This window comes from Agelaius tricolor, unplaced genomic scaffold (genome assembly GCF_023055355.1).
Source record: "Agelaius tricolor isolate 1412-34295 unplaced genomic scaffold, bAgeTri1.0.p SCAF_1, whole genome shotgun sequence".
Lineage (NCBI taxonomy): Eukaryota > Metazoa > Chordata > Aves > Passeriformes > Icteridae > Agelaius > Agelaius tricolor.
This window is the reverse complement of record NW_027269261.1, coordinates 107233645-107258872: the sequence shown is the minus strand read 5'-3', so window position 1 is coordinate 107258872 and position 25228 is coordinate 107233645.

Below are 25228 nucleotides of genomic sequence, written 5' to 3'. Positions count from 1 at the left end.
GCTAACAGCACTTCTCTCGGTCTTGTCAGCAGTGCTGACTGTGAGGAGGTCCCCGAACACCACTCCCCTTGAGAAACATGTGTACAAACACAACATGACTGCTAAGCCAGCTGCCCAGCAGCTAAGAGAAATCCATCTCTTAAAGGGTTTCTCTTAAAGCTGAATTTCATTGCCCAGTTTCATGTAAGCTTACAGCACATGAAAGAAAATATTGGAGCCATCTGTCTGGCATATGTAAAGCAGAAAATATTTGTCTTGTATCACACAAAAAACCACTTTTTAAAAAAGTTTTATCCTTAATATCAGATCTTGATAAATTTCTGGAGTTTATGATGTCTCTTAGAAAATGTAGTTCTAAAATCTCTGTGTAACAGGGTATTAAAAGCAGTATACTCAAAACAGAGGAGAAACTAGGAGAAAGGAGGAGGTGGGGAATACAAGGCAATTGAAAGAAAAAAAAAGAAGATAAATCCAGAAGATTTTTTTTTCTCCTATCATCTATTCCTAAAGACATTTCCCTTTGTGAAAGAAATGATTTAGTACTAAAATATGGGCTAAAGTGATTCCAACACCCAGGTTTAGGTTTTTTTTTAATTATTTTTGGAGCAGTATTTTAATTAAGAAACCAAACAGAATCCTAATTCATATCTAATGAAATGATACAAGGATAAAAAAGCACAGGGAGACTGGATAGAGGATTCAGTTCCTTGTCTTACTGTTCTGTTTTCACAGGAAACAAGATATTACTTCAGAATTATACAATGTCTAGTGAAACTACAAGTAGTTCTGTATATATAAATTATTAATATCCCCTTTTTAAACTATTTGGTTGTTTGGTTTGGGTTTTTTGGGGATTTGTTTTTATCACTAGCTCAAATAAAGAAGTTTACTGAGAACATAGCTACTATGGGGAAATACTAACACTCAACAGAAATCATCCAAAATGGAGAGAACATGAACAAAAAATCGTTTTTTAATTGCAGTTTTAAATCTTATTTTGTGTGCCTGTCACCATCTCAAAACTACATATGCCACTAATTGATTTTATTTAGCACATACTTAGTAACTACATTTGGTGTTTAAATCACCTAAGTCACCTAGCACAGAAAAACAGTGATTGGGTAGATATTGTGGTGTATCTCTGGATACTTCATGGCAGACCACTAAAAAGGGTTATTTGCTACTAAGACATAGCCACCTAACCTTTATTTGTAAATGTGTGGAGTAAGATGCTTCATCCCAACCAGCAGCTGGAGACACAAGTCCTCACTCTGCCATCCTAGACACTTCTATGGTCTCTGGAAATCACCCACCTGTGGGCTTGGGCACTCATGCATCAGGTAACATGGATGCATCCTATTTCCTACTTATTCATTACTTCCTCAACGACAGCAAATTCTAATTTTACCAGTTTCATGTAAGTTTTTCGTTCTCTTTTCTAGATTTAATAGCAAAATCATAGATTTATTTCATAAACTTAGGGTAAAGTTATAATGTAATTATATTACATTATAATTACACTCCTGTAATCAGATTAAATGTGTATGTTTATATATGTGTATATATAAAAATTCAGCACTAATTTAAATTTAATGGGACTTCCTCCTAGCACATGTGATACTTTTCACCTGATCTTTCCTATATAGCTCAACTTCATCCTGTAGAATGCTGTAGCTCCTTTGAATAAAATAGATACTTTAGAAAAATATCTGGTCCCAATCTATAGATAGTCCACAAAAAGAAAAACAAAGAAAAATTAGCAATATATAGCAATATCACAATAAAATGACAAAGACACGTTTGCATTTAATCCTCTTCAACAAAATAACATCCATTGTACTTCGACCCTTCCTCTTTTTGACAAGGTTCTCAGCTGTAACTCTATTTAGTTATGAAAACAGCCTTGTAGTTTTTAGCTAGATAAATAGTAAAAGATGGCACCAGTTTTGGACAACTTTTATCAGCTTGTTATGAATCTGAGGATTCATGAACTCCATCAAAAATTGTGAATCAGCAACTCTTCTGCTAACCATCATACACCAAAAAAAACAAAAAAACCCAAAACAAACAAACAAACAAAAAAAAACCCAAAAAAAAAAAACCCCTCAGTCAGTGTACCCAAGATAACAGGTGAAATCCAAACACAATCCTGAGATTAGCTCAGTTGGTTATAGCATGCTGTTAATAGTGTCAGGGTGGTGGTTTGATCCCTGTATGTGCCATTCATTTAAGAGTGTGACTTCACTGAACTCTAGCTTGAACAGATATGGTCACCCTGTGTGGGACAACAGACTGTGGAAGATCAGGAATGGGGCTGCAGCTGAGCCTCATCCCTGGTGGGATGCAGCTGTATAAGACAGGTGGAGAGCATTGAAGGAGAAGAAGCATGGAATACTGATGTGTATTGACCAATAACGAAAGAGTAAAAGGGCACACAGGTGTTATGCATGTGAGAGAAATGGTATAAAGGGTTAGGAGGAAGGAGGTGGTGTTGGTGGAGCTTACAGGTTGTGCTGTGAGAAGAGGGAGTTAGTGGTACAGCTTGTGGAATTGCAACAGAGAAAAGGCAGAAGGCTTTAATAAACTGCTGATGCTTGCTACCATCTTTGAGTCCAGCCTTTTGAGCCCATGCTCAATCAGGGAAATGTTTTTAAATACGGGGCTGATGCTTGTGTCAGACCGGAGTCCACTGTCAACTCAATTGGTGTCCCATGTAAGCAAACGACAACAACCCTGATCAAGCAAAAATAACCTAGGCCATATCTATTTATTTTCTTGAAAAGATATATTTCAGTAATTCTTCTCCTCCAGGAGTACTGTCACTAATAAGGAAGTGTCCTTTTAGAGAATTCAGGAGTATCTTATAGACACCTCATTTCTTTGTACAGTGAGGCAGAATTACGATGAAAAGTTTTAGTGAAAGTTAGCATTTGTTTTATGAGATTTCCTTTAGTTTCTTCTCTCTCACTGACTGGAAAATAACATTTTACAACATATTGCTTTCTTCTGTACTTTTATTTGAATACATTGGTATTCACACTCTCTACAAATACAGAGATTACATCTCACCCTTTTTTTTTTTTTTTGGACTAAGATTTTTTTTTTTAAGACCTCTGTTCCCTTCATAAACCATGAGTAGTTTTGTAGTTAATGAATTATCAAGAGGAAAGTGGGAGGGAAGGTAGAAAACTCAAATTTGTAGTCAGGCTTTGCTTTCATTTCCAAAAAAGTTATATTCATAATATTCTACTGAGTACAATTCCAGTGTATAATTACTTTAAATCACTCTGAAATAAAGTAGTTCAGGTGAATGGCTGAAGCACAAACCCAACCATAACTATTAGAAAACATCATGTTTTTGCAGGAAGAAAACCTCTTGACAGAATTCTGGGTTCCCAGAGACATAGAAGTTCAAATTAAAAGGTTCAAGGCAGAAGACCTGTACATACAAAATATGACCACCTGTTTCTTGCTATCAGATCTATGACTGAAAAATAAAGCTCATGATCCGATGCACTGTGTCACACTCTGATTATATCTGCTGCTCCAAACCTAGTATGATTAACTCTCATGTGACAAGAGCTTGAGAAATCAAATGCACACATGTGTTAGAAGGGATATGTGTCAAGAGGAGTAAGCGTTAGTTTTATTACACAGGACACTAGACTTAATTTAAAGAAACTGAGAAGTCACTGAGTAACTATGAATAAAGACAGTTGGGTCTATGAAGAAGACAGAGCTCTTAAAAAGCAAAAAAATTAAGATTCTTGGTAAAAAAAAACAAAACCAAAAAAGATGAGAGGTGATTTTTGTACATAAACCATTTTTGCCCATTAAATGCATGTAAAACTCAAAGTACAAATTCTTGGGTCCTCTTCCAGACAGATCTATTAATGTCATAAATGAGGGCTTTGCATGTAAGTTCAGAACCTGTAGTGTTTATGTATGCTATTGAAGGCCATGGGGAACAGCCTAAAGAATTCCAGGTTTGATTTCTAATGAACTATCATTAGTGTACATAAATAAACATATTTGTTATGATTACTTTCTGCTCACTGTCTATAACTGAAGAAGACAAAATTATAGTGAAAGTCCTTTTACTTGCTACTCTAGGAATGAAAAAGCAAATGGAATCTTTTTGGTTTTTATCACAGGAGAATAATGTAGCTAATTATGATTATGCATTAAATCTATCTATAAGAAATTTATGGTTCTGCAAGTATTCTCTCTCAGAACTTTTACTAGCTTAACTTATTTACCATCATCATTTTCCCTATAAAAGGTTTGCTGTAGTTTCAGAGAGCACTTCTAGGTTTCTAACTGCCTCACGACCTGAAAAGTAAATTCAGCTTAATATTTTAATGAATAATTAAGAACTGAAATATGATGCTGCTTGTATTCCTTAGTGTGCATCTATTCATTAAAAAAAAAAAAAAATCCTGCTGTCAGGAATTGCCTTCATATTTGACTTTTATACAATCGAGTGAGCCACCGGTGCTCAGCAGCCCAGATGGAGCAGCGGGAGGCCTTGTGTGAAACGTCTCACAGCAGATTACATTATTCTCTACATGGAGAGCTGAGCAATCTGTCATGCCCCTTTAAGGCTTTTACTTAGCAGCTCTGTTGGCTACTGCTTAACAGTGGCAGAAACCTTATTCCACCTACACTTTGGACAGAGGTTGCCAGCTGGGAACATATTTACAGCAACATAGGGGACACGATTTTATGGAGTCCTTTTGCACACTCTCAGAAACAGACTCTCTTTATTACTTGCTTTCTTAACTGTGTTTGGGGATCTAGCTCCAAATACATTATTCATAAAATGGTTTATATGTGTGTGTTAAATCAAATGTAAAGCTTCCCAGGAGAGGAAAATGTCCTAATAATGTATACTTATTATGGGAAAGGACATTACTAAGGAAAAGCTACCATATTTACATCTTTTAACATTACTCTAAGAAGCTCAATAGAAACTGGAAGGTTGAGAAAAGTTAAGAGAAAAAAACAAATGACTAGAATTCTAACAATTTGTTAGCTGAGTGTCTTTGCAGCTCAGGTTTACAGAAGCCCTGGGTTGTCTCTTTTGCAACTGCAATGAGAAAATTACAGTTATGAATGTTTTTGAGACACTAAATGCATGATCAGTGTTTATTGACACATTTTTAATGGAAGAGCACTAATCCATCTAAAATTCATAGCTCATAATCTGCACAAATAATTGTTTATTATCTGTTTATCAGCGAAGATTTGCTGAATAGCCCCAAATAAAACACATATACTACTTACATAGAATAAAACCAATATTTAAAATAAGCTAATAAACAAGAGGGATGATGTTGGCAACAACTTAAGAAGATCTTTGGACTATTGAAATTAATTGAATTCAGTCAGTATTTTTTCAATCCATCCCTGACCTGCTAGCTTACAATGGAACTAATATTCCATTTTGTTTTGCAGCTAGTAGAACGATTTAGGAACTGCATAAAACTGTGCAACTTTCTTTCCATATATATTCAAACTGTCAATGTTACCCATGTGTTTTACAAGCACTATGTACATAAAGATTAATAGACTTTAATCAACCGGTATTGAAAAATAACAGACCTTATTAGTGTGATTTCTTCTGTGTTCAATGATTTCATATAATTTTTAATAAAAGTTTTTGGAGAACTACTGTGGACTGAAATTTATGTTAATTTTAAAATATGTCAAAATACATTTCTATTTAATTATGCTTTGACTAGGAAGAATTTGTGAATGAAAATAAGCTAACCCATACTGTACAAGAGAAAATACAGTCCCTGTGAGCACAGGCTTAGGCACCTATACTTTAAGAAGCAACAACGACTGTTAGGACAAAACAGGTTCTTTTGGACATTAATTTCTTCTGTAAGCATGATTCAGATGTCAAAACTTTCCCGTTTTTAAAAGTATAGATCTATTAGAAAATGAATCTCCAATTCAAGACACATATAAGTTCTCCAGCTTGTTACCTGTGTGTGTCACAGTGATGCTTTCCATTAGAAAACTATTTGCATTATTAGTTCCACTCTGCAGAATGGGAAGAAAGGTCAAAACATCAGATTGCTAGTTTAAAATCTGAGGAAGTCTGCAGTAGAAAACAAATTTTAATCCAAATTTCCATCATGGCGTTTTAGTACAGTAACCACTGGAAAATCTGTCCTCCCCAGAAGTTCTTTCCTTACAATTTCAATAATTTCTTCCTGCCTGAATTACTAAGGGCATTTGAAGTCTTCCAGCTTGTCTTTCCAAAACTTGATTTAACAAGGAATGAAAGAAACACACTGGGATGAAGGGCCTTCAGAGGCACTTTTACACAGGGCGGTAGCATATCTGTTGTAGCTCTGCAGTGGCTGCAGTCTGCTTCACCCTCACTCTTAATCTTGCATCCAAATTTGTCCTAAAAAGTTCTGTGTCAAAATTACTTTCTCAGCTCACAATGGCTGGAGCTTTTTCATGTGCATCTGCGAGTGTGTGTGATCTTGTAAGGAAAAAAGAAAGAGCTAAGAGCAAGAATGTGGAAAATTTAACTTCTGGTAGAAGCAAAGGGAGGAGGAATACTGAATGAGGAGAGCTACCAGAATATATTTGCAAGGTTCAGGAAGTAAAACTTGAGTCCTTTTCAATCAAATCATCATAGAATGGCCTGGGTTGGAAGGGACCTTAAAGATGATGTAGTTCCAACCTTTCTGCAATGGGCAAAGACCCCTCTACCTATACCAGACAGCTCAAAGATTCATCCAGCTTGATTTTGAACAATTCAAGGAATGGGACATCCACAGCTTCTCTGGAAAATCAGTTCCAGTGTGTCACCATCCTCACAATTAAGAATTTCTTCCTCATATCTAATCTGAACCTACTCTCTTTCAGTTTGAAATGATTTCCCCATGTCCTGTCACTTCATGCACTTGTAAATAGTCTCTCTCTTCCTTTCTTGCAGGTGCTCTTCAGGTGCTGGAAGGCTGCAATTAAGTCTCAATGAAGCTTTCTTTTCTCCAGGCTGAACACCCCCAATTCTTCCATCTTCTCTTCGTAGGAGAGGTGTTCCATCCCTCTGATCATTTTGATGGCCCCTGTCTGGAATTGCTCCAACTGGTCCATGTCCTTCCTGTGCTGAGGACCCTAGGGCTGGATGCAGCACTCAGGTGAGGTGTCACCAAAGCAGAGGGACAGAATCACTCCCCTCAACCTGCTGGCCATGTTTCTTTTGATCATATGACAATAAAACAGTATTTCTGCATCCTATTCAAGAGATATCTAACAGATAAGTAAGTGGGGTGCTTTTCATCAGTTGCAAAACTGAAAGTCCAAATAAGGATCTCTCCTGAAGATTTTCCATTTTTATCAGAAAAAAAATCTGATGGTATACATGAATGTTTACGTCCTATTTTCTGCTTCTTGGCACTGTGGTCTTCCTTCTGCTACTTCTGGTAGAAAAATAAGTTCTTGTTACAAATGCATGATGCTGTATTTCAAAGGACAAGCCAACATTAGGCTTGCAGGCTGTATTAGTAAGGGCAAGGTTAAGTATGTTTAAAGAGATACTGTCTATCAGTCTGAACTGAATTACCGTGAAGATGTTGGATTTCTGCCTGGAGACAAAAAAGCAGTTAAACTACCTATTCAGCTACACTTGTATGTATTAGCATTATAATATGTATTAGTATGTATTGTATGTATTAGTCTTATTATTAATTGTTTGTGTTTGTTCATTTGGTAAAAATGGGAAGTTAGAGACAATTCTTTCATTTCGTAGTAAATAAATAAGTGAATCTATAATCTCAAGTCTACTGGGTAAACTCTATCTCTCTGATGACAGAAAATCTGTGATCAAACTACAGCTATGGATTCTGGCCATCACCTAGCAAAATGTATTCAACCTAAAAAAAACATTACGAAGTTTGTGCTTTGATTTCAAATAGAAATAATGCAGAAAGATGACTGATTATCTTTTCAGAATTATTTATCAGTTCTTAAGGGAAATTTTTAATGTGCTTTTGAGGACATATTTGTTCTCTTAAATGTCTGACTTGCCTAAGGTAATGATCTCTTCATTTCAGTGACATTTCAATTTGTTGGGTTATGATTTAATTTGATGCCTTCTGCTTTTCTTATAATGACAATTAGTGAATTATTTTTGTTAACCTACTCTATGCTAATTCATAATTTGCATTGGAGCTGCATTGTCAGCAAGGCTGTAGCATATCCTCCTTGAGCTGATTATAAAGGGGTTGTCAAATTTCAGTGATCAAACAGCAAGGTTATCCAGGCTGCTTTACACTTCTGATACAAATAATCTGAGAAGCATGTTAGGGCTTGACTCAGAATTTTGTTCAAGCTTTAAAATACAAAGTAATCTTTGGGACCAGATCCCTGTCCTTGTATTCAAGACTATTTAAGTCAGGGAGCTGTCTAACTAGAAATGGACGAGGACTTCAGAACCTGCTTGCTTTGAAAGTGTGAATGTTTAGACATTTATAGTTATCCCTTTTGCCATGGAGCGGGTAACTTGGTAGCATACATTCTAGAATTGTGATAAAATAGAATGAACATAAGGAAGACAACATCCACACGCTTCCATGTCTCCAAAAGTGTCTAGCACCACCAGAATACTTACATTTATCTTCTTCATTAGTTCCTCACTCTTTTTTTTTTCCTCTTGCTTACTTGCACAGCATATGGGAGAGGGTTGAATTTATTCTTGATTGCATAATCATTATAATTAGTCCCTCACCTCATCAGCCAAGAGGTTGTACAAATAACCTCCAATTTGCTATCCACAAAATGGATGATCTCAGAATTTTTCTTTATTCAAATGCTGCCATTATCATATTTCATTACAAAGTTGTCAGCTGCTTGTTTTAAATCCTGAGCTGTTCCAAGTCCTGGCACTCAGGAACAAGCAGTATTTGCTCTGAAGGGCTGTGCTGTACCATAGCACAGTGTACCACCAAGTCATTCAAGGCAGTAGGATCAATAGCTTGGTTAGTGCTGAAAGCCCTATATCTACATTTTTATATCTACATTTTACATTGTTTCCATGTTTTACCTCAGACAAGATATATCCTGTCCCCAAGGATAAACAGTCCTCCCCATGTAACTGATTTGAAGCTGTCTGAAGGACCAAACATGTCTCAATGGGGTAGAACTACATTTGTCCATCTGAAGCAGACATCCTGGTACAGTTTCCTCTGCAAGATATCTTCTTTGCAATCTTTGAGGCAATTCTGGAAACCATCCAATCTTCACTAAGCATAGCGATTTGCTTTAAAACACTTTGATTTGTTATTGAACCAAAACCCAGATGCAAATACGTCCACAAGTTTACAGATCATGTTATAACCCTTTTAGTGTTTATTGTAAAAGCACTAAACTTCTCAGCTATAAATTCTAGAATCAGAAGGCCTTACTTCTGAAATACTATATTTGTTTAAAAATTTTCCAGTAATTGATACAGACGTAGACTTTATTTTAAACTGGGATATTATGGTATATTTTTTTAAGTCTACAAAATATTTTAATCCCTCTATTCATCATTGTATCTGTGTTGAAAGTTCACTCTTGAACAACTGGATAGAAACACTGCCTTCATGGAAAAAAGGCCTAAAAAACACATTAATTTTTGTCAGTAAGGAAGAAATAACTACTCAATATTCTGTCCACACCATACAACAAACAAACAACATATGTTCACAAGAAATAATGGTGTGAACCATTAGTCACAAAATAGTTCACACATGAAATATATTAATTTTCAAAGCTGAGATAGAGTCTAAAATAAGATAATTAGTAATACCACCTACAGCAGTGAAAGAAAGTTCAGGAAAGTTCCAGATAAGCGAAGCAACTGAGCAAGAGAAAGCCTTAAAAAGAATTCAGAAGAGATCATGACCATGTAAAAGCTGCACTAAAAAGTGCACTTACTGCCTTTTCTCACTAGAGGGGAGTAAGTCTTAATACTCCTGACAAGATGCTCTGCAAGTGCACTGGTTGGAGAAAAGGTATCAAATGTTTATCGACACCTGAGTATGTTTTGCCATGTTTTCAGGACTACTTATGCACTTAATAGTACTTCACACAGTATCAAAAGTGCCACAGACCTCCACAGTTTAGCTGGAGGTCTGACACTAGTGGTGTCCCCCAAGGTTAAATATTGGGCCCAAGCCTTCATGACTTGGAGAAAGGGGCAGATGCCTCCTCAGCACATTCATTGATGACACAGAACTGGAAGGAATGGCCAATCCCCCAGGGTGCTGTGAAGGGTGCTGTGCCCTTCAGAAGGACCTTGACAGGTTGGAAAAAAGAGGAGAGGAACTGTCTGAAATTCAACAAAGGGATATGCAAGGTCCTGCTCCTGGGGAGGAATAACTCCATGCATTGCTACAGGCTGGAGACTGACCTGTTGGAAAGCAGCTCTGTGGAGAAGGACCTGGAGGTCCTCATGGACCATGGACTCAAGATGTCCATGAGCCAGCAGCCAAGAAGGCCAATGGTGTCCTGGGGCACTTTAGGAAAACCATTGCCAGCAAATCGAAGGAGGTGATGCTGCCCCTCTGCTCAGCTCTTAGTGAGGCCACATCTGGAGTGCTGTGTCCAGTTCTGGGCTCCTCAGGAAGAAAGAGACTTGGAGCTCCTGAAGCAGGTCAAGTAGAGGGTAACAAAGATGATTAAAGGACTGAATTATCTCTGTTACAAGGAAGAGCTGAGACAGCTAGGCCAGTTCAGAAGAGATGACTGAGAGGGGACCTATCAACATCTATAGGAGTCTCAAGGGAGGGTGTCAAGAGGATGGAGCCAGGCAATAGTGTGTGTTCCAAGCAATAGGAAAAGAGGCAAAGGCAGAAACTAATGCATGGGATGTCAGCATGAGCAGGAGCTTCCTTACTCTGCAAGTGACCAAGCACTGGAACAAATTGACCAAAGAGGTTGTGGACTCTCCCTCACGGGAAATATTCAAGAACCATACGGACACAGTTCCATGCAGAGTGCTCCAGGATGACCCTGCTTGAGAAGTGATGTTGGACCAGACAATGCACTGGGGTCCCTTCCCCTTCTGTGATTTTGTGGTAATTGATATGAGAGTGCAGTTGAGCACAAAGCAAAAGAGACTATGCTCAAGTTGAGCACTGACTACACAGTTGTTTGCACCAAGATTGAATAAGACCTTATGCAAAAGAAACCTCCTTCCTGTTATAGATTCTATTTCCTTATGATATAGATGTACCATGATCCACAAGGTCACTGGCAGCTATGATTTTCTCATGGGGGAATGGGAGAACCTGTGATTTTACTTCCTTTAAAAGCATTTGGCTACAAATAACACTAAGAACTACAAGTAAAAAAAAAGAACAGAAGTGGTTTTTATGCAGTAAGTCACTCATGTTGAAATTTTCTGCATATTCCCACTAGCATTCTGCTGGGAAGAGAGAAAATAAAGGAATCCTTGCAAATAATTAAATATCATTAATTAATTATGGGGAAGGCATGGTAATGTACCTCCAGAGTGCAAGTGCATTGCATAGCTTGCTAATTTTGCTCCACTCTTTTTGTTGGTTTTTCTTTGATTTAGTTACAGGGTTTTAATTTGGGTTTTGGGGATGGGAGGGGGTGGTATTGTTTGGTTGGTTGGTTTGGTTGCTTTTTTTAGTTATGGAATTTTTTTTTGTTTTAATTTTTACACTTTGTGTTCAAGCCTGGATTGTCTTTTAGTTTTAATTGAATCAGTGTATTATGATTAAATGCCTCAAAAAATCTGGATTTATGAAAAAGTCACAATATTTAGGTGTAGAAGAGTGTGATATTTACTAGCACGAATCACCTTTTGTCCCTTCCTGTGAGCAGCCTGAAAGAGGAGCTCCCAGAATTCCCATAGCATGACAGACACAGCTTTTGTCACTATATTCCCACTGTTCTTACCAAGACTTTCACTGAGTTTCATATCTAACCTCCAGCAAGATGTAAGAACAGCATTAATTTGCTTCGTCCACACAAATATGTATAATTAATGGTTCTAAAGCTTCATATGCTTAACCATTGGATTCCCAGAGTAAGATAAAAGCAAGCCTTTGTGTCTGCTTCTGAGGAATATTTTTTTTCTTTACAGTCTTTGCAAACGAATCCACCTTTCTAGTAAAACCATTCTATAACATATTTCTTTGAAAAATGTGAGGAAAGTAAATAAGTGGTGGCACGGCATAGCACAAAGAAATTCAAGTTTCTGTTAATAGCCTCTATATATCAGTTTGAAAGTGTGCACATTGCACTGAAGTTCATTTCAGAGGAATCCTGTCTTGAAGTAGTATTTATACTGAGCAGCTGGAGAATGAAGAATAAGAAATAAGTGAATTTTGGGTTGCTGTATTTGTTGCTACAAGAACTAGGTTGATTTAGCAATCAGATAACAGAAGAATACACAGAAGAAAGTCAGAAGCCAAATCATAGTCAGAAGTAGCTATGATGCAAATTACATTTCCTTTGGCTCCGTCAAGCAAAAGTAGCTTATTTGTAATGATACTAGAATGGTAAAACTTAAGCTGTGATCAAACAGGCAAGTCATCTTTTTAGAGTCCATTTTTCCTCCCAATAGTAACAGAAGCAGGAATAGTATGCTTGCAATGTAAAGAGGCTTTTCCAGTCAAGCATGTAAAGCAAAATAAAAAAGAACAGCTTTTCAGAGGGCAGGAACTCGATTTCTGTATATTTAGATTTAACCACCAATTTCAAAACGATCAAGTTCTTTCTTAGTTTCATATTTTAACATCATGAACTCTGTTTACAGAAACTTCAGTGAGATGATTAACATATATCCAAGTGGGCAATGATCCAGAACAGAAGGCACTGGTCAATATGAAAGTAACACCAATGTACTGTCAGAAATCTTCAAGAAATTTTTGGATGAGAATAAATTTCTTGTCAATCTCAGATGAGACAGAAACCTTTGAATGAATATCACACAGGTTCCCAAAGAGATTATAGCCTCTTGCAATCATTAGAGCTCAAGACTCAAGATAAATTACAGGTTAAATTTTGACATGAAGTATGGATTAATTTCAAAAAGACTGTAATTTTCATTGTCAGTTCTTTTCTCAAAATTTTTGTCTACTTCGTAAATATGGTTCTCCTCAAAGTATTCAATTCAACTTCTCCTCAAACTATTCAAATCTCCTTTTCCATGTTTATATATTTGCAGAGCAAAACTGAAGTCCAAAAGGCCTCTGTTTAAAATGGGTTTTTTTAGGAAAATGCAGATGTTATTAACACAAATTTTGCATTTGTTTTTCCACTAATCCCCAAACATATACATAATGTCTGCAGTTTTAGAGCCAGACTTCAAATTTGGTGAGATCTCTAGAGATACTATTGATGTTTATGAGCTTGTAAAAAATACAAGAGATACATTCTGTATCTTTCAGTGTCTAATTGAAAAACTTGGTCAATTACTTCCTTGCTATATTTAATGGGGATGCCCTCCCTATATTTATATTAATCCTCCCAACGCTCCATGAACAAAAGCAAAAAAAAAAAAACATTCTTAATGCAGCAGCATATCTTGCAGTAACTCATGAATTTCAAAGCACCACATGCTTACAGATCTAGCTAATTAGGCACTCAGACAATGCTAAAGCAAATCTCAGTGTGCAAGGAAACAAACATGTGAAGTGAAACATATTTGCCTCTGTTCATCTATTTGTCTTGTTTTGCTCTTCTCCTTTTTCTACCCCTCTGACAAGCTGCTCTTTTTCATTTTGTTTTTCATGCTTGACTGGAAGTGCCTACTTCACGTTGTTACTGTACTAGCCACACTTCTGTTATTATTGACAAAACATAAGCTCTTTTTACTGCCTTGTCTGTTTGGTTGTAGCTTAGCTTCTACCAGTCTAGTATCACTTCAGTTAAGCTGTCATGTTAGAACTGTCTGCACCTTCAGAAGCTGCTATATCCAGGGTATTAGCCAAAGTACTATGTGTTTGGGTTTGAAACTTTTGCAACTTCTACCTGGTTTTTAAACAGTAAAAATATTTCAACTCCATAAAAAATATAAAGCTTTTGTTTGGTTTCTGAATGTTCCCAGACTCCTCATGTCTAGTCAGTTTTTCAGAGTTTTTGTATCATTCTTTTTTTTTCTGTATCACTGCTGCTTCCATATGCTTGAAATTATAGTTGAAAATTTCCTTTAACAGAAACATTCACAACTTCAAGAATTCCCCAATTTAATAAAAGTGAGCCAGCAAGAAAAAAAAATCCATTTAAATTTACATTTCCTGCTATCAACAGTACTGTTCTGAATAAATTTGATAATCCATATTCTCTTCCCATACAAGCACCTTCTCTTGGTCTGCCATACAGTTAGAGAAAACTTTGGTGCCTGAGAAGCTCTGCCCCATGACAAGAGAACTTACTGTCATCATTTGTAAAATAAATTTCTGGATATAGTTAAAAACATGATGTATATTACCTTTCTTCCAGGGAGTTTTATGATCCTATTGCACTCAGAGTTCAAAATACAGTTTTGGATAATTAAATGGCATCAATCTGGATGTATCTAAATGGTAATCAATCAGCCAGGGCTGATTTTCAGGTCAGAGGCTGGGCTTGGCTTTCTCTGTGGATGCATTCTTCTCCCCCACCCTTGTTGACTCCTCCCTAGACCTGAGATAACTGCACAATAGTGTTACCTTCATCCTAGCTCGGGTTGCCTTAGGCAGCTTAACTCACAGTCCAAAGTTTCCCCTCAGGAAGCAGATTCAGGGAGGGGTGGGCTTTGGTGCTCATAGCTTCTTTGTACACTTTTACCATTATGGGCAAAAGTCCTTCCTAACAATATTTAAGCCACTAAACACAACATTTCAGTCTCTCACAATGAGTGATCTCCCTGTCTATCTCAGCCTATGAGCTTCTCTGTCATATTTTCTCTCCCATTCTCCTGAGAAGATGGATAGGGCACCTTGATGGGCACCTGGCAGACAGCAAAGGTCAATCCACCACAGTGCCAAACAAAGTTAACTGGATAAATTTACCACATGGAAGAACTTTTATACTTTCTTCTCTTCAAAAACTTCACTTTCCGCTTGGATTTTAGAGGAAATCCAAGTTGTCTTTTTCTTTCACTGAATGTCTAAAAATTGGTATTACTTACTTTTATACTTTAGCTAATTAAAATTCTGGACCTGTTTGTTCTTTTTATTTCCAATTTGCACATTACCTGCATTGATTTAAATTGTGCTAACTATCAAATCCTTCCATAAAATTCTGTCATTTAAGCAAATAAAAATGTGACATCTATAATTTCTGAAATGCAATTTGTGATTAGATTTAATTTTTTAAAAGTAAATTAAGTTGAGATACAGGTTATTCTTAAAGTATATGTAAATATTTTCATTTTATTATAAAAAGTAATTATGTTGACAAGCAATATGTTTGAAAGTGAAAGTGAGGTTATGAAAAATTAATGTAATCATTGAACTGCTTGATAACTCTTGAAAATGTGATAATAAAATAAATCAAGGAGATGTCATTTTGCAGAGCAGAAAAAGCAAGGTTTGGGCAAAAGTAAATGTAAGAAAATCAAATGCTGTTACGAAAAAGAAAATGCTGACATAATCAAATATAATCTTTAGACATTTATTTCTGGCAGACATATCACATACAATTCCCATACTTATGGGCCTGGAACATTTTACCAAAATAAAATTGCTTCAAGGTGATTATCTGGAAACATCCATTGGCTTAAAACGGTCCATTAATGCTTCCTAAATGCATGTTCTGTCATGAACCTGAGCTTTCTTAAGTGATCTTATCAATCAAATTTTTCACTCATTCCTAGATGTCATGTTTCCAGACCTGAACTTCAAAAAACTCATAGAAACCCAAAACAGAACCAAAATCAAGCTCCTGCATAAAGTCCATATATATCCACAGAGAAGAGTTAAGAAAGGTTCAGCCCATGGTGGCAGGATTGTTTCTACAAAAATATAATTTCTTTTTGTTGAACCATAGAACTGTAGAATGGTTTGGGTTGGAAGGGACCTTAAAATGGGCAGGGACATTTTCCACAAGACCATGTTAACTCAGAGACTCATCCAACCTGGCCTTGAATACCTCCAGGGATGGGGAGTCCACAGCTCTCTGGGCAACTTGTTTCAGTGCCTCATCAACTGCACAAATAAAGGATTTCTTCCTAATATGTAATCTAAACCTGCCCTCTTTCAGCTTAAGGTTGTTCCCCCTTGTCCTATCCCTACATGTCCTTGTGAAAAGTCCCTCTCCAACCTTCTTTTAAGCCCTCTTTAGGTACTGGAAAGCTGCTCTTAGGTCTCCCCCAAAGCCTTCTCTTTTCTAGGCTAAACTGCCGAACTCTCTCAGCCTGCCTCCACAGGAAAGGTGTTCCAGCCCAGTGAACAACTTAGCAGCCCTGCTCTTGACTTATTCCTCTAGGTCCATGTCTTTCTTATTTTGGGAGCTCCAGCACATCAGACAAAGGTGGTGATGTTAAAACAAGCAGTCATTCGGAATGTGGAAGGCACAAGATCTGTGCTATGCCCACGCTGTGAAGCCATATGTCTCACATCCCAGGAAAATGTGTAAGCAGAGAGGAGTGAAGCACACTCTTCCTGTTCAAACTACATATAGTAGATGGAACGGTCAGAAAAGGAGGAAAAGGGGAAAAAAGATCTAGTAGCTGTGCAGTTAGGGCAGTTATGTTCAGCTCTCCACACTCATGTTTGAGAAACTTTAATCCAATTATTTAGATTAAAACATATGAACAATAAGAGTGAAAGGAATGAAAGCACTACTTGTCCCTCTAAGCAAACCCAGAGTGTTACATAAAAATTAGCCTGCTAATGTCTTATACACCTTCTGAAGCAGCTCCATTTTCATCAGCCTTACAAAATAAAACTAGAAGGGGTACATCTATATGGCTATATTTAGGAAAGCAATCAGGAGCTTTGATTAAGAATCAGCTCTTCAGTTCTGAAGCCTAGAATAATTATATTGTTTCTTTTTAACATTAGACACCCCAGACCACAGACAAAGAGCTCCACATTTGATTGCAAGGAAACATGCCAGCACTGAGGAAGGGTGGGGAGACAGGAAGCAGCCCAAGGTCTAAGGCCAGTCTGCAAACTCATCTTCCCTGCCTCCTGGCACTGAAAAGCTGAGGGGAAATTGAAGGTAAAGGAGGAAGTAAATAATCTATGCCATTTTTTTGAGTAGGACTCACTGGATCAAAGACAGTGTGGTACAAGCGAGATGAGATACTTTGTCCCTCAAAAATGCAGCTAAGCTTCCCAAATGCATGATAACTGCCTACCATTGGTTTTTATATATAAAGCAAAATGTAATTGCCCAGAATAGAAAAAGAATTCTTTTTCTGGTAGAGAGCCAAAAATTTTCATGGAGGTCAAGACTTAGAGACAGCAGAGAATATTTAACATCAAACAGGCAAAAAAGCCTAATCTTCATTAATACTAGAACAGTGCAGAGGGTTATGCTATCAGAGCTCAGGCTACAGTCCCAGTGTTACTAGAGAGAAAATTAAATATTCTTTTCCTTGTAAATTGAAGTATCCATATCATATGGCATGTATTTAAAAATATGCATGTGGTTATGCACTTTGTAGGCAGCTCTAAATCTTGAAGTATGACAGAGTTTTTAATATTGTATATCTTAGTGTATGTACTATTTAATTGACTCTAGACAGTTAGTGATTGATGAGGTTGTATCTTACAGGCAAAACAATATTTAGTGTTACCTGTAGCTGAACTGTGCTGATCAGCATTTTATTACAGACATTGTTTTTGGCAGAACAATTTTCAAAAGGGAAAGAAAATTAAAGATAATAAAAAAGTAACAAAGGGTAGAGGGGAGCTTGTTAGACATGGATGACAGGGAAGTAACTCTAAATCTTTTGAAGAAAATTTAATTAGAATATACATACAGAAAGAGCAAGGTTTGATCTTTCAAAGGATAAATGACAAAGGTACTATACTTCAGCCATGCACTGAATTAAGGACAAATCTTCGGAAAGATGAATATAGAAAAAGATGGAATAGAGGATAAGAAACAGAGAATAAATAAGTACTATAATAGTTACAAATGTTAGGGAATAGCACCTCTAAGATTTTATTGGCTCCATTTTAGATGTGACTGAATGTTAGTTATGACTTTGAAATTTCAGGAAAATATTATAGTCAGTACAAATGAATGGGAAATGAAATAAAACAGGAAAATAAAAATGTTCATTTAAATAATTCAAATAAAGCAGAGGAAATAGAAAGAAGGAGAGATAAATCAGAATCTGATACATAATACAAAGGATGTGGTAGCAACTACTATAATTATGAGCGTATTAATAAGCCAACTCAACAACACTTACAGAATTACTGAACCACAGAATCAACTAGTTGGAAAAGACCTTTAAGATCATTGAAACCAACCTATGACCGAACACCATGTCAGCTACACCATGACACTAAATGCCACATCCACTCTTTTCTTAAACACCTCCAGAGGTGGTGATTTCACCACCTCCTTGGGCAGCCCATTCCAATGCCCAATCACCCTTTCTGTGAAGAACTTCCTGATGTCCAAATTAAACCTCCCCTGGAGCAGCTTAAGACTGTGTCCTCTTGTCCTATTGCTGTTTTTCTGGGAGAAGAGACCAATATCCTCCTTTCAGGGAGTTGTAGAGAGTGATAAGGTCACCCCCTAGCCTCCTCTTTTCCAGGCTGAATAACCTCTACCTCCCTCAGCTTCTCCTCAGAGGACTTCTGCTCCAGATCATTCATTAGCCTCGTTGCCCTTCTTTGGACACACTCCAGCAGCTCAATATCCATCCTAAACTGAGAGAGCCAGAGCTGGACACAGCACTCAGAGCAGCCTCACCAGTGCTGAGTCCAAGTGAAGAATCACTTCCCTCATCCTGCTGGCCACACTGTTCCTGATACAGGCCAGGATGCCGGTGGCCTTCTTGGTCACCTGGGCACACTGCTGGCTCATGTTCAGTCAACCAGGACCATCATCAGGAGATTTTCCTAGCCTGTCCTTTTACTATCAATATATAAAAACATTTTTATTATCCTTTATGGAATTGTCCAGGTTAAGTTCTGAGTTTTCACCTCTCCAATTTTCTTTCTGCATGACCTAACAGCATCCTTAAATACTTCCTGAGTTGCCCACCCCTCTTTCCAAAGGTTATATACACCCTCTTTTTTCTTTTTTTTTTTTTTTTTCACTGAGTTCCTGCAAATGCTCTCTGCCCAGCCAGGACAGTTGTTTTTCCCACCAGCTCATCTTTTGTCACATGAATTGATCCGTGAGGCAATCTTCTTGTTGCTAGACAGACTTTAAATTTAAAAATTCCCTGTTCTGCCACAAGACACAACATTACTTTTCTACTACTTATTCATCATTCCTACTGCTTGTTTCTTAGAGTCAAGGTAACATTTTTGTTGGTTTTGTATAGCATTTTGACAAAAAAAAAAAGATGGAGGACTTAAAAATATAGCATTGAAATACTATATCAAAGGTATAATCATCCTGGAACTGGATCTGGGAGCTGGAACTGACCAAATTAAACTCATTCTTGGATATCATGATTCTTTCATATTTCCCCTGTTATGGGAGGAGATTGAATGTCCTCTCTGCTACCTACTTGGGATCATAGACTACATTTGATTGAGATTTTTAATTAAGCAGTGTCTGTGGTAGCTCTATTATGAATTCATTAACATGTCAATAATAATAATATTAAGCAGTTTTCCCTCCTGAGAGTTCAAAACACTTAGTTAAGAGGGTAATAAACACTAGTATTATTTTAAATGTGGGTTAAATACAGCATAAAACATTGAACTGACACGCTGAATGTCAGAGTCGGTAATAGAGAGGCGGATAAATTCTGGATACACTAAACCTCAATTAAATCAGAAACACTGGTTCAGATTCCCTCCCAGGGCACACTATGCCATTTTATTATAGGGTTTCACTCTTTTTAGAAGTTTGCCTTTGAAATTGAAAATTACTTGTCATTGGACTAATTAGAGAGGAAACTAGTAGCTGAATACAAATATTAGAGCTAAATATTTCTGTATTGAAGGCTGCTGATTTCTTTGCACATTTTTTTGTTGCATATAAAATAATGATATAAGAAAATAAATCTGTGCTGCTGAATAAAAGTTAGCTTGCAGCTACAGAGAATGATTGCTTCTTCTTCAGGAATTTAATTCTATTTTGAGTCTGCCACAAATGTTCTGTGTGATCTAGAACTACCTTTCAGCCTCACTGAGATGCAATTTTTCTGTAAGTAAAAATTTTTAAATGTCTCTGAGACAGAAATAGAATTGTTAAAAATATTTTGGATCAATTGTTTAAAGGTTGCATGATATTTTTAGCTAAAACAGTGCTTGTTTTGCTTAAACAAAAAGGTTGCATCAATGCTACCCTATCTGCCTCCATAGATTTTGCATTGTTTAGAGATCTTTATTTTTCTTGGTCTGGTTAACACAAACAGACATTATTAATGTAGTTCTGTCAAACATTATTTGGAAATATTTTTATTATGTGATTTGCACATTTAAAACTGTATATATGTATTAGAATTTAGAGTAGATTTGTACAATAACTTGAGTGTTGCTAATGTACCATGAATATCTGAATATTGTTAATGCAATGATAGCAAATGTCACAGTCTCTCTTTTTGTAATTAAGTCACTTGTCTTTTATTTATATAATTATGAATTTTTCTTCTTGTCAGCTAAAAAAATATAGGGAATCTTTAATGCAAACAACTATGCCTGTAATTATGAACCTACAACACTGTGTTGCTTGTTTATCTTTGTTTTATCTTTACAAATAAAGATCAGAGGCACAATCCATAACTTAACCAAATATAGCATAATACCAAAAGTTACATCACAGAAAAATAAAAAAGAGTGACTGAGCAGAGAAAAATAACAACACGACCATGCAGAATTATAACAATAAAGAAAAATTATTAATAAGGTAAATTATAACCTTATTAGGCAGTCATTAATCCCCAAATACTTGCGAAGCATTTTCCCCATGAAAAATTGATCTGAAAATTTTTCATTACAGAGTTCCTTTCTCTACAGCAGATTGACCACTGGCATAATTTGGTCCAGCAGATCTTTATTCTGATTCTGAATGCAAAATAACAAAGATTTATTATTTCTTTGCCAGGTGAATGTGTATGCAGCTATATGAATTCAGGTTTTGTCCAAGTTACAAGTTTATGTTAAAATTGATTTTTAGGAGTCTTTTGACTGAAAGCAAGGAAGGACTTAGAAAACAGTTTGAAGGAGTATTATGCATTCAATGAAAAATATTTTTAGAGGAAATCTTAGTTTAGGCAATCTTGCCCTTATATATTTACTGGGGTTGAGAATACTGAACAAAAAAAATGTATGTGATGCTGAAATTTTACATCTCTAAACCATATTTCTGACAAGCTGGCAAATTAGTTTAGAATTAATTAGGACAAATAAAAAAGCAACATTCCAAAAGCTTTGCTGGCTTTTTCCTTTTTAAAGAGAACATTGGAAATTTAGAGTAATTGTTTGTTCCCAGGCCTAGAGAAAAAGCCAAGAAAATATTCAATGTTAATGAATCTTTCTGGAGGAATACAAGCAAGCCCATCATATATTGTACTAAAAATTCAAATTATTATTAGGCCTTAGTTGGTTGACCTATTTTTTTAAAAAAAAAAACTTGTGGGAAAAGTACAAGCCTGATGATTTATGTGTACACAGTCAATATAACAAGAAGCCATAAATATTTTCATAACAGAATAAATCTTATTAATATGCCTAACATTAATACAACACCAGAGAGGATATTTCCAACATGAAACATCAAGAACACAACCAAAAAAACTACAAATATATTTGGATCTTTAAATCTGTGATGGCTGTTGAAAGAGGTATTGGAATTTGATCTATATTAGGAGACAAAGAAAAGAGAAGACTAATTTCTTATCAGATAATTTTGTATCATGTAAATTGTAACTTTGCTTTAATTGTTAAACTGAAGTATTGCTGTTTAACGTTTCTTCATCATTTTTACAGTACTCAGATGAAAACTAGAAAGAGATTCTGCATGATTATACAGCATTTTATATACTGGCAGTGAGAACAGGAAGCATCAAGAGTCACAAGCTCTCTTGTATTTCAGCTGAGAGCTTTTGGATATAAATATAAATCTCCAAATACTAGTGGTGGATGCTTTGTGAGGCAGTAAAAATTGCTGCATACAGTGCATCATGAATGGAAACACAGGCCATAATTCCAACAGGACAGCGCCAGTCAGGGACCTTCAGATTTCCTCCTACTTGCCTCTGACAATCATCTAGGAGAAGCCTAAAGCAACGGGATGGATATAAAAGCATGTTTTTTTTTATAAAGAATAAGCATCTTGGTATTTTTGGGGTGTGTTTTTTTCTTTTTTTCCTACGTCTTTTAAAACACTTTTTGTCACTTTGACAAGTGACTTTAGAAGGAATCAATAAGTAATGCTTGGACTCAATGGTCTCCTTTCTTTGATTCGAATCTTCTGGCCTATTTCCAGTTTAAATAAACATTTTTCATACACCTACTAACTTTTTCAAAGACCCTTAAGAGGATATTCAGTCACAGAGCAGTGAATGGTTACATGCAATTGTCCACCAAAACCTTCTTCAGGAAGATCTAACCTTCCTGAACCCTATAAGATTTTCACATGCCCAGAATATTTTCCTCAGTGTCAGTTTTCCCCATCAGCAGCTCTGCATTCTCTTTATGAGAACACTGAATTTTTTGACCTTGACAGGATATACCAAAAAAATATTGTTTGATTCGTCCCTGCAAGAATACTAAAAGGTACAGGCAGCATATGTTAACATGAACAATATGGGTTTGTTACTGATCCTGAAAATTGTCTGGTATATTGCAAATTAGAAAAAGTCCAAAGAGTAGTGAGACTAAAACCTGGTTGCTTCCTTTTTTAAAAATAATGTTCTTATGACATGTTTCCTGAAAAACTGGGATCCAGCCACTACACTGGGCATTTAGAGTCATAGTCAGCTACACGAGGTTGAGTACCATTGAAGAAAACACCTTCTTCCCAGTGGCTGCTTTGCACAGTGGGAGACTGAACCCACTAAACTAGACCTAACTGTCATGCCAAGCAATTTCAGTGGCAACCCTAAAAAAACCAAACCTAAACAAAACAAAAACCCACTACACATCTTCTGAAGGTGTAAACACTGCAGGAATTTTCAAGGGAAAAAAAAATCCCATGATTAAAGACTAGGCACAAGAAAATTGGATACAGAAGAAAGACACAAAATGTGGGGGTTTTGTTAAAGGCTTTAAAATGTTCCCCATTGCACAAATATTTCTATTCTCTCTATTTAAAAAAATTCTTTATTTTACAAAAAAATTGCTGTCTTTGAAATTAGCATTTTTCAAGTCAGAATAGTAGATTTTAGTGGTTTCAACTATGACTGGAAGCAGACTGATACAGTTCATAAAATCACTTAATAATTCTTCACTGTCTCACATTGCACAAAATAAACTAGTTACAGTAGAGAGTACAGCAAGTTTGATAGGTTAAGAAGAGGGCCATGAGATAATACCTGGATGTTATATGTTATTTCGTTTAGAGATAGGATTAAAAAAATATTAGTCATGTCTAAACACTGAAATTAAGTTTCCACAGGACAGAACAGTGTATAAGTTAAAGTCTATCCTGAAAGCATTTCTAGTTCATGGGGGGAAAAAAAAATACATTCAGGTTTCTATTTCACTATAACAGTGACTGGATAAACAGAAGGAAAAAATATCTGGTGTCAGCATAAAATTTTTAGAAAAAAACCACAAGCAACTGCTAAGCTTTGTGTCTGAACTTTGTTATCGACCAAAAAGAAGTTTTTGAAACCTTCAATTAAAAGGGAAACCATTGCTCAGGATTACAGGAAGAGATTATTTTCCTCAGTTTGGAGAGAATTAGATTTGGGAGCTGATCAGTCTGTGTAAAGTGAAGGGACATGATCAAAATATGAAGTAAACTGTCTTTATAATTTGGAGGCCGTCACTGAGACCATGTGGACTTGGGGACAGCTTGATATGACATGCTTTCCCTTTACCTATCCTGAGGAAGGTTTATTGGCAATTCTCTCAAACTCTAGCTACAAAGCATGAGATTGCTATCTTAGATGCACAAGGTAATACACAAATAACTCCCGTCTGTCCCTAACATTTCCTAACATGCCAAATACCAGGGATCACTGATTGCAATGGAAATGCGCCGTGAAGTGGAACAAGGTGTTTAAAACAAGCAATTTCTTTTCATTACACTGACCTCTACAAATGGCCTCATATCTTCATTAGCAGCTCAGACAAGGTAGAAAGCTAGTTTTGCTTTGGAAGAGAAAATAAACTATCATCTTACACTCTCTCAGTGCCAATAGGAAATTCGGTCTCTTGGTTCATGGTTAGATATGCAAAATGGGCACAGACCCCAACATATTAGGCATGGTGGCACCACTAACCAAATCAAAGGGTAGAATGGTGCCTGAATGTGCTCATGTGTTTGAGCTGTGGGTTTTTTATAATAAAGTTAAATGCACCTGAAATCTTTTTCAAAGGTAACACCTAACCCTTGCTAGTAATAATTCTTTTCAATCACTCTTTTCTAATGAAAGCAGTAGTCCCATAACAGATAAAATGTCAGCTGTGCTCATGACAATGTCTGACAGCCAGGACTCCATCGGAAAGTGTAGCACTTTTTTTTTCTGGCCTAATTAATTGCAGAATGGAATCTTCACCCTCTTTGCCCATGTGTTTTGGAATATGGAAGATATGCTTTTGACCACTTCTGCAGAAGACTGAATGGATCTTAGATCTTCCAGTTCCTAGGTGTATTCTGCAGACATTATGCTGCCATATAGAAACTGGAATCTGATTTTTAATAAAAAGCCCACAGAGGATCAGCACTTGGGACAAATTAAGGGAAAAAAACCCAATCCCAAATCCCTAAGTACTATGATTTACATGCATATTTATATATATTTAAAAGCATAAGATGAAAAAGCATTAACATATAATATTCTTTTTCTTACTATTTTTTCTCCACTCATCTTATTAAAAAATTGACCTATTAGACAGTATTGACAAAGATGGTGATATATCATAATTACTCCTGATACACACTT